The sequence below is a fragment of the Monopterus albus genome, unplaced genomic scaffold (genome assembly GCF_001952655.1).
Source record: "Monopterus albus unplaced genomic scaffold, M_albus_1.0 scaffold4.1, whole genome shotgun sequence".
NCBI lineage: Eukaryota > Metazoa > Chordata > Actinopteri > Synbranchiformes > Synbranchidae > Monopterus > Monopterus albus.
The window spans coordinates 3,140,317-3,151,537 of NW_018127884.1; the positions used below are offsets into that span (position 1 = coordinate 3,140,317).

At 40.4% G+C, this 11,221-nt stretch overlaps 1 protein-coding gene across 7 annotated transcripts in view; it reads right to left on the reverse strand.

The window, feature by feature from the left end:
- The window catches only part of cbfa2t3 (CBFA2/RUNX1 partner transcriptional co-repressor 3), a 38,175-nt gene that overhangs the window by 25,612 nt on the left and 1,342 nt on the right, over positions 1-11,221 (reverse strand). Inside the window, exon 1 of one of the 7 annotated variants that reach the window (XM_020610914.1) lies at positions 4,291-4,783. The exons of 5 other annotated variants lie outside the window; for them this stretch is intronic. The gene's annotated coding sequence lies outside the window, so the exon portion shown is untranslated. Of the gene's footprint in view, positions 1-3,708; positions 4,784-11,221 lie in introns of those variants that run through there. One more of the 7 variants, XM_020610906.1, reaches the window with a different exon arrangement.

Consider the following 11,221-nt stretch of genomic DNA (forward strand, 5'->3'; position numbering starts at 1 on the left):
GCCTGTCTTTTGAAATGCATAATTGAGGGTGTAATTTGTCAATGATGTACATACTGAAGTAATTTTAGTAAAATGAAGAGTCAATTCAACAAATTATTTCTAGAAATGCTCAAATGATAAGTTTGTACCCTTGAATATCACAGATGATTTAATTGGAGCATTTCACCTGCTCTGCATGTATTGAAATCTGGAGAAAAGACACCTGATAATTCTAGTGGATTATGACTAGCACTGAAGAAATTGTGAGTGTGTGTATGTTATTCTTGAGAATTTGAGTGAATATGTGCACATGTAGGGAAGAGAATGATATTTCACACACACATTTGGGGTTTTACTTTGCCTCCACCCTTTGCTCTGCTCCCACGCTGTGGCGTCAGCAGGCCGGCCATGCAGCGTGTGTGTTTCTCATTCTATCAGATGTTGAGAACCCGTACACTTCTCTGCTCTAGTCCCTGACATTCTTCATATCCCCAGAGAGGCTGGACAGCCTTGTCACAGTAATGTCGAACATATGCGGAACAGAGGACGGAGCAGGAGGTGGCCAGAAACACATTGGTCTTTTACACTATGTATTAGGATAGACAACATGTCACTTTTTCACTTGCTCACTTTCCTCATCTTTGTACAAAAGCAAATAAATTTACACCCTGATATCATGAAACTCACTTTAACTGAACAGTAAGAACACTATCTTTCTGATGTGCACATCAATGCTGCAAAAGACTGCTGTTAATTGGTCACCCTGAGCACAGAAATACCAACAAACTACCAAAAGTCAAATAACCTTCATAACTCTCTGTAACACTTCACTGTAATAACCATCCAAATTTAGTGTTTTTCATTTTTCGCTTCTGTCTTGAACACAAATTTTCATACACACAGTTAGAACACTATTAGCAACAATTATGGTGGTAGTTTTTTAGTACTTTAGCTATTTTTTTTACTATAAAAAACTGAAACTTTCACTCTTATTTTGCAATAGTCAAAACTAATCTTCTCATCCTGGAGGCAAAGCTATGTGACTCCAGCCAATATGAGAAAAAGTCCCTTGTTCTTGAATGACAGTTTGTCACAAAACATTAATTTGCTGCAATGTTAACATCGCTTGTGTTGTTACACATGCCAAAAGAAACTATGAACTGTACACACTTTCACATAAATCACTTTGTTTTGACTCGTGTTGTTTACTTTTTCTGTTAGGACAAAGTGTTATTAATCATTAATATCATTTATACACAGAGCCTTCTATTTAGACTCACACACAAACATAAAGCAAAATATGTGCACATGCTCTGTGTAACTTTGTGTCAATGCAAGAACTTGTGAACACACCAGAACAAAACTATTTACAATATAAAAGGTTTTCAGCTTGAAGGTTGTCATGAGTGCACACAGATGCTCCTTTTTATAAGGAATCGCATGATATCAGACACCAAATATAACAATACACGTATAGCTAGATACTGTAGGTTTGCTGACTAGAAAGCCATACACAGAGCCACACTTACACACACACACACACACACGCACACACGCACACACACAGAAGCAAATTCTTCGGCTTGTGTCACCCGCTTGGTTTGGTTTGTCTTGTTTGTGATGGCCCAGGTGTCCGTGTTGTGCTGACCACCTGACCGGCTTGCTGTGCGCTTGCAGCTCCCGCCCACCCAAGGCCATCTGCTCTACTCATTAATTAGGAGACAGCCCGTTTCACCTGCACTGCCCACATTTAGACATTTAGATCACAATAATTACCACACACACACAAAGCACATTCAACAAGCCCACACACTCATACAGAAAGGTACTCAGATCCTGCAGCATCAAGTCACAGCATAGCCAGAGTCTTTCCACCGGCACCAGATTACACACAGAGTTAGACTGAGATGATAAAAAACAATAATGACTTTCACATCTCCTACATTTTTACTGTCAGACGCCTGATTTAGAAATCACTGATACCACTTCTAGTTAAGCACTTGTAAGAGCACAAAAAGTATTGTGGCTTTCATACCTTGATAATAAAACATGGTGCTCCTAAAATAGCAGCAATAATTCACAGAGTAATAAAAGAAGAAAACAATAATCTCCATCATAAAGCAAAAGGAAGTAAATTGTTTTTTCTATTTGCTGTTAAATAGCAGAGACTCTATGCTGACTTTATGCTGGCATGTGGCTGTGTCGCATATTGATTCTTCAGACAAAAACAGGTTGTCTCACTTTCTTTTAATGTCCAGTGGTATGTTTCCTTCTTAATATAAAAGTGAAAGCATCCCATCCATGCACCTACGGTAGATGGAAACTGAGTAAACACCCAGTAGGCTGGGGTCATAATGAATGGCTTGCCTTTTAAGAGAGCTACTTAATGATGAAGTGGGGACATCTGCCTTAGCATCGCTGAGCTCGGCCTTTCCAGCGTCTGGAGGAAGAGATGCTTCCTTGGTGGTGATGGAGGTATAATGTGCGGTGAGGCAGGGTGTCTGCACTGCGGTTTCACCTCTGCAACCCCTCATCCATTGTTCAAAACTATTATCAACTGTTCAATTATTCAGATGATATTTACCAGGGCCAATTATATAGGGCCTTGTCCTGCAGAGAAAATGGCTTGAGTGTTTTACTGTTGCACTAACAGGCAGAAGAGTGCGCTGCTGAGGCTGTTCAAGTGGGGGCAGAAACGTTAGTGTGTCTTCTCAGGGGGTGACCCACAGTCACAAGGGTTGTTAGAAAGCATCCGCAATGATTTTAGCTTTTTGACTCACTTTTCAGTTGTGTTCCTATTCTTTGATTACCATATACTTTTTGTTAAACACTTCCTCTGCTACCACTACTGGAACAGCACTCACCAAAAAGGAATGTTTAAGGTTTTTTAACAAAAACGTGGACACTACTGATGCGCTATCATATAAAAGATGGACAGGGTATCTTAAGCGCCATGGAGTTCAGAATGGGTAAATTATCCCTTCACACCCATCACACCGCCATCCAGTCCAGGTGGACACCAAGTTCATAGAGACCAAAGATTTTGTGTCATCACTTTGTCTCAACATCACTTTGATGTGCAGCACAGACTGATGGGGCAAACATCTCACAACCCTCTCAGTCTCTCTCTCTCTCCCTCTGTCTCTCCCACATTTTGTTCACTACAACAAAGTAATAAAAAGAGCAGGCTAAATGAAAAGACTACCTGCTAATAATAATCATTTAAAAAAGTTCTTATTGACATTATTATAGACTCATTTTTTTCTGTCTTCTCTTTGATACAAGTGTACTGTGGTATATGACTGTTAATTGATTTTCATAAAATACACAGTTTTGCCTATATTTGATATCCCAAATTTAAAGACAATGTAATACAGTATGTAAAAGGATGAAACTAAAGTGGATAGAATTACAGAAAAAAAGGTTAATATAGCAGACAAAGCATTCTGAAGAATACAGAAAAGGCAGGTAAAGCACAGGTATCCTATTGTAGCCTGGTTTGTCTTCACTTTTAAGCAATATTAACACCTTAAGTCCAGTCTAACCCAGCTGCAAACATAATTACTTGGGCTAGCAGTATATGTAATATTGCACTTTAAATATAAACACTTCTTCCGTTGTAAAGGACTATCACAAATTGTGAGCATTTAAAAACAGTTCACACCACTAACAAATGAAATGTCTTGTATGACTTCCTTCAGTACAGTGTAGTTTGCAGGTTGTACTTACTTTGTGAAGCTCGAGGTCAAGCTGAGGTAACTGTAGCGGTGATAATCCACACCAAAATGGTTTGTCAAACAGATTTTATATCGTCTCAATCCTCATTATTTGGAAAAAACGGATCGCCTAACGCCTTTGCTTAATAGTAACCTCAGCAAAACTATTCAGGTGTTATTACCTTTTTTGTTTTAGAAATACTGGGAGGAAGCAGGGGCAGACGCCACAGTCTAACACAAAAGCAAATGTTTAACTTTCCTTTGGGAGTTCTAAAAGGGATCTTGACTTTCCAGGGTTCATAAATTATGAGGTATTTCTCTTTTCAGTTATACCAAAAACGGAAGAAAAGGAATTAAAACCAGGGCTTTTGGATCCTTAAGCACATCGATGTCTTTGGTTTTTTGGGGTTTCTTTTTTTAAAGCAAAGGGCTTCAGTTGTTGACGATGATGTGAAAAATCACAACTTCTCCCAGTCATGGAAATTTCGCCTTCTTGCTCATTTTAACCTCCTCGATAAAAGAAATGAAAAACAATTGTTTTAACTGCAGAAAACGTCCTTTCTGTTCGTTTTGAAGCTGACAAAAAACTATTAACCTGTTTTGCGTAATGTATGTCCACAAATCCTCTTGTCTCCCGTGTTAAAACACAAATGACTAAGATGCGGATCTTCTTGTCAGCAGGGTGCGTCTGTTATGGCTCCTGTGACAACTTTAAACCCGTCTTCTTCACTTCACAGTTCAGCCACAGTCTGTAGTGTTGGGGACACGTCCTTACACATCCGATGAGACCAGTTCCCCTCCCTTTGATTTAAAAACAGTTTCTTTACAGCCTACGATCGGCCACCCTACTCTCACTGCTCTCTGTACGATCCCGGTCCTCCTCTGACGCGCGGATCGTCCGCCGAGCTGTCTTCAGGTAGTGTTAGAAAAGATTCACTTCTCCCACAGAAAATCACAACAGCCGAGCATGTTTCAAGGTTTCCTTATCCGTGAAATTTTACAATTAGTGGTTTTCAGACTTGTTTTGTTTTCACCAATGAGTAGAGCTGGTGGGTCCACTGTACGCAGTAACGACTGCTCTCTCCTCCTCCTCCTCTCTCTCTGTCCTCGCTGTAGCCTTCTGTCTGCGTTTAAACACCATCTGGAGCTCCTAACCTCTCTCTCTCTCTCTCTCTCTCCCTCCCTCCCTCTCTCTCCCTCTCTCGGGTACCATAAGAGGCAAGAGTAGACAGCTATTATGCAGGAATCCTTTCTAAATGGAAGAAGATCCAGTTTGAAGAGTAAAAAATCTCATATTGGTACAAAATTATTCACATCATCAGAGACTAATTTAATGCACTACATTACAGAACGATATCTCTGTAGATTATAGTCGGTGATTATGGATAAAAAAAATGTTTATTTCTTCAAACAAAGTGCTTAGAAAAAATAGGCTAATACAAATTTTAGGACTGCAGACCGTATCTTGCAAAGTGTAGCCTAGAACTAATTTTATCGTGTCTAGTTATTTCAGACACCAAGCCAGTCTGAGTGAAATTCAGCCGTTGCTGTCCCGTTGTTTGCCCTTAGGGGCCGCTGTTTCCTTATATCAGGACGACGAGCACAACAAGGAAAGCGAACCCGAGTCCACAACACTGCACAGTTTGTTTACTTTATTTAACACGAAATACAAGAACAACTTTCTGAGAGCTCAGTGGATCCAAAAGCATGTCTCTGCCTGCATGTGAGGACAGAGCAGTGCCTAATGCGCAGCTTGCAAAACTGATTACATTTAGCTTTTGTCAGGTGGGTGGACTAATCTATGGGCGTTACAGTTTGTTTAGTAAATAGTACTATTATAACTGTGATTAATGCTTTATTATTCTGCATATACTATGCTTGTATGTTAGCCTACTTGTTTTAATTAGTACACGATACTGTTGTCCCACTGTGGTACATCTTATCTGTACAGACATTTTCATGTTATTATTGCTGCATTTTTGGATCCTGATTTAATGTTATAACCTTTTATTTGTTTTAAGACATCAAATCAAAGACACACTGACTTATTAGTTATATTTTGTTGATTAACTAATGAATCGTTTAGCACAAGGCCACCTTCAAATTGTTTTATTTTCTTGACCAAGAAACCAAAAGGTATTGAATTAAGAAGATCCTTTTTTTTTTTGAAAGGCTGAAATCAGTGACTGGTTTGACATTTTCTCTTCATCAAAATCCTAAACAATTAATAGAGGATGAAAATTATTCCAGATGAATTTTCTGTCAGTTATTTAATTTATAAACTCACTCATTTCAGGTCTACTACAGCTGAAAGTAGACTTTTGGCTGACCTTGGTGCAGATACAGTAATACTTCTTAATGTGCACTACCACTAAATAAATAAACAACTATAATATATATTAGATAGGCAGTCAGAAATATACATGTACAGAGACAGAGAAAAGGCAGGTACATCTGGTTTGTTTATTGTGAGAATCCCCCACCTGTCTGTTAGTTCATTTGGCCTACCCACCTGTCCTCTTTGGCACTGGCAGACACACACACACACACACACACACACACACACACATAGCCATGTAGGGGGACAGAAGACAAAGCTGACACCCTCCTGACCTCTTCTGTGTCTACAGAACAAACAGAACCTGCTTGTAAAGTACACACAGACAGCTGCTCTGCCCCAGCTCCAGTCTCACCAGCCTTGCCAGCCCGAACACAAACGCTGCCTTCATACGGAACTGGGGGGACTTTTGAACAACGCTCCAGAGCTGATTAAATAATGTAACCAAGCATGCAAGGGGAAACCCCAGTGCTCGCTGATGGAAACATAACAGCCTTCCACATGGCCCATGAGAAGAAACAGGTAGTCTAGTGCCAGTCCTTTTGTTCAAGCCACAATATGCCAATTTACTTTAAAGCTGCTTCTGTAAATATGGTCAAACACACACACACACACACACACACACACACACACACACAGTGAAATACACCAGAATTACAGACATAAACAAATGCTCAAGCCATTACAAGCTAAGTCTGTCAGAAGCAGAGTGTGTAGTGTACCATGGTGTACCAAGTATGGTTGCCAAGGAGATGGATGGAGAGTTTATGAAACTCACTCTCTATATTTCTCTGTGTCTCCTTCAGAGTTATGGCCCTAGGTGGCTCTGTATACATACACCAGTGTGTGTGTGTGTCTTTGGTATGTTACTGTAGGTGGTTTATTTCTTTCCTGTACAGAATACTGAAAAGGGAAGGGGTGTGTGTGTGTGTGTCTGTGTGGTCTTGAGTGACAGAAAGGTTGGCGATGGGGGTTGCATCCAAAGAAAGGATTCCTGTCAAGGTGACAGCTCCAAGACTGACAGAATGCTATTCTCCTCGGGAAAGGTGTCAGTCAACCTGTCAGCCTCGCTGTACAACAGCCTCTCACTCGTCTTAATTTGGCCTTTTGTTGAGCGGTCACTGGGTTAGCTCCGACACTCCATGTGGCCAACCTGATAAACTGCACAATGAGACGCACACACAAGGTGGGAGCTCGCTGCTCTCTGTGCCATAATACTGCAACTGGAAGTCCCTTTGATGACATTAATGACAAAAACAGCTTTGTCTCCTCTTTTTTCACTCCTCTATTGCTCTGTCACCTCACAAACACACCCCTACCCTGCTCTGGACTTTATTATGGCGACTCCATGATGGTTGAACATTATCTGAATTTGGGGAACAAGGTTGAGTCATTTTCCTGGCATGGAAATGACTATTTCTGTGTGTGCATGTTTGTGTGCATGTCAGAGTAAAAGCAATAGAGAAAGAGAGAAGTTTGCAGCATTTCCTCCACTCACACATTGTAAATCCTTTCCTATAGTGGCAGTCACAGGCTAGTGTGTTGAAAGGAGATAAGGGCCTGAGCCGACTGAAAGGAACGCTAAACCCATTGTGTTCCTGAGCTCTTCTCTCTATCTTCTCCTCTCTCATGCACCTTAAACAGACAATACTCATAGAGTTGCCATTAAAGACACAAATTTAGGTTCCAAGGAGTCAGGAAAGACTTTATCTTATGTGATCAAAACAGAATAAAATATGTAACTGAGTTGTGTAGCGCTGATTGAAGCGCTGATAGAAGTGATTGGGATGTGTGTTGAGAAATTTCCCATTGAGTGCCATGAATCCTCCCTGAATATGTTTTGTCATTTTAACACTGTTTTCTCTGATAGTCTGCTTAAAAGGATGTTGTTCTCTCACTTTGTATGTTAACATCTTTAATGTGTGCATGTCCTCAAGCTACTCCATTATGTTACAAAAGAGGATGATATAAAGAGAGAGTGAGAGAGAGACTGTAATACGATGTGGTGTAACGGATCATTGACCCACCCACTCAAGCACGTACGCTGGAATGCTGCTTTTACAAATTGCACCCATAGACCCCCTGACATTTTGTTTGCAATCAAGCAGCAAAGTGTTGGTTGTTTGAATCATCCAGACATGGTGGGAATTCAAAATTCTCTTTGGAAAGAATAATGTCCTTTGAAATATTTGACTTCCAGGGTTGTTTCAGCCACTAAGCAACTCTAACAAGAGCACTACACATTACATTAGCATTGTTATTCCAGTATGTCTGACCGTTTTTCTGTTTTATGTACCTTTCTGATTTTTTATTCAATTTGATTTTTGCAGATATCCAAGTATTTGCAATGCCTAAATCTTATTTCACTTGACTTAGATATCTCATATGCTTGAGGGCTAAACTTTCTTCTGCTGTTATTACATGAGTGATAATAGGACCAAAATACATTGAAACTATAAATATTTTTTTAATTTTGCATACAGTATATATTCATATGTCTACTACCAACAAGTAATTAGAAAATAGGAAGCAAAAGGTATCTGGAGGAGGATTTTAGGATGACAAATGTGCGTGTGTTTGGACACAGTAAATCATCTACATGTATACTGTAGATGCAGGCGCAGTGAAGGTATGCATCTTTGTGTTTTCTATAGACGGACTGCCAGGCTGAGTAAGAGCACTGAGTACAGTGTCCCAGTTGAGCAACAGAAGTGCAAACTGATAAATGAGGAAGTGACACCTGTTTAAGTCAAGTGGTGACTCAAGAACAGGATAGGTAGACCGAGCGCAGAGGGAAACAGGCAGTGAAAAGTCCACAGTATACAGGTGAACACACCGCCATACATTCACATGAGAAAGTCACTGCTATATATGACTGGGTTTCCCCAGAGACAATATGTGTGTGCGCTTATGTGTCTGTGTGTGAATGTGTGTTTGTGAGTGTGCAGACAGTTGGTGGTGCTGGCACTGGAGATAGTGAGTGGAGGGGATGAGGCACTGTATCAAGTTGTGAACATCTGTTCCTCATAGAAACCACAAAGCTGGTGCTGAGGAAATAGAGAGGATAACTGTTCTCCCTCCCTCCCTTATGAACGCAAACACACAAGCACACATTCTCATCATGACCTTGCTTCTTCTCCCACACATGCCCATCACGTTTTTCCTTTCAGTATTTACTCATTTTTCTCCCTCTTTTTGTATTGTCATCGATATTTCTCTTTTTACTCATATTTGATCTTTGCCACATTAATTTTCATCTATAGGTACTATATATTCATACAAGATATGATATAATCATTAAGCAATGGAACAATGAAAATGTGGGCGTTACATTTTAAAACAGTTTGTATGGCAAAAGTGTAAATTGTCATCGCAAAACATAGACTTTTTTGTACCATCACTCTGGTTGTGATAACACTGTTCATTAGCTTAATTGCTGACATATGGTGACATGGCAAAAGTGTAAGACAAGCCACTTTTGTAGAAGGAGGGGGGGGGAAAGATGAACTCATCCACAGAGGTGTATGCGTGCACAGTAAACTACAGCAAATATGGCAGCTATTCCAGCCAAATTCACAAAATACATTTATGTATGACTCATTGCACGAACAGGTCTTTGGAGACCTGGATAACAAAGTCAATGGTACATCACAAGGTGTTATCCAGATAGGGGAAGTTATGTAGTTATATAAAAGTTATTGGTGATGACATGCTTCATTTTGTGAGAGAAAACTATGAAGAATAGCCTATGCATAGCTAAAGAGGATTAGGATGGCACAAAATTATGAAGTCTATGATACAGCAGACATGAGCCAAGGCTTTGTTAGGGATTCACTCCACCTTTTCTGTCAGAGTCCCTTGATTTAGTCTTCGCTCCTTTTCTCTCTCTCTCTCTCTCTTTCTCCATCTCTCTCATTGCCTTTCTCCCTCTATCTGGGCCTGCTGTGAGGGTGTGCTAGTGCTGGGTGGCAGTTCCTTATTGTAGAGTGTCTATATGAGTGTGTGTATGTGTGTGCATGTGTGTGTCTGTATGCTGCGTGCAGCTGATAAGACCCAGGGAGAAGAGCCAGCATGCCGACATATTCTTGCCACCACAGTTATCGCCCGTCACAGCTGTGCCTGAGCTTTGCGACATCTGCTCCCTCACAGGAAGCCTATGCTGCGGTTCACACACACACACACACACACACACACACACACACACACACCTCACACACACGCATATGAGCGCACACATTACTACTGCTCCTCCATATAATGTGAACATACTGCCGGACTATACCACCCCCCCACACACACAAACACACACACACACATATACTGTATACAGTTACAACAAGTGAAGTACTTGAGACAAAGTGTTTACTATTCACATAAACACATTTTGATTTTGTGTGTGTATTCTTGTACTTGCTATATAGTGAGGAGCAAAAAAAATTTTTTTTTTACTACAGAGTGAGGACATTTTTGGAAAGTGAGAACATTTTGGCCAGTCCTCACTTTCTGAAACCCTTTTTGAGGGTTAAGACTTGGTTTTAGGGTTCTGGTTATAATAAGGTTTAGGTTAGGGTAAGGTGTTAGGCACTAAGTTCTGATGGTTAATTAATGTTAGGGGGGTAAGGAGCTAGGAAATGTATTATGTCAACGAGTGTCCTCACAAAGATAGAAGTACGTGTTTTTATCACAGAATTACAGGGGGGATGCTTATGAGTAAGCCTAATTATAGAGGCTTTATCACTGCAACGTTCACAAAGCTCATTACTGCCAAGAGATGGCAGGCGCTGCAGGTAATTCACTACGTTGGGTATGAGTCCTCGCTCTGGCTTACAGTTCCTACATATTTAGAGTCCATAAAATTAGCCCTTTAATGTCTTATTCTTAATGCATCTCTCCTTGAACCCTTCAATGATTTAAGTGAAGGTTCTCATTTTTACCTTAAGGTACTACTTCAGTGTTTTCAGTGCTTTTAGAATCAATTACATTATTTCTTCTCTTCCTCTTTTGTCCACATGCTTTCAAGTATCCCTCATCTGCTCCCTTAAAGTGTTCCCTCTGCCATCCACTGTGATGCACCCTCATGACCTGCATGTATTATAGAACCCATTGAAGCTGAACTGTGAAACTCCAGAATCTTGTTCTGTTCGCTGCAGCTGTATGGGGAAGCCCACAGGAAGACCCCCCACCTTAC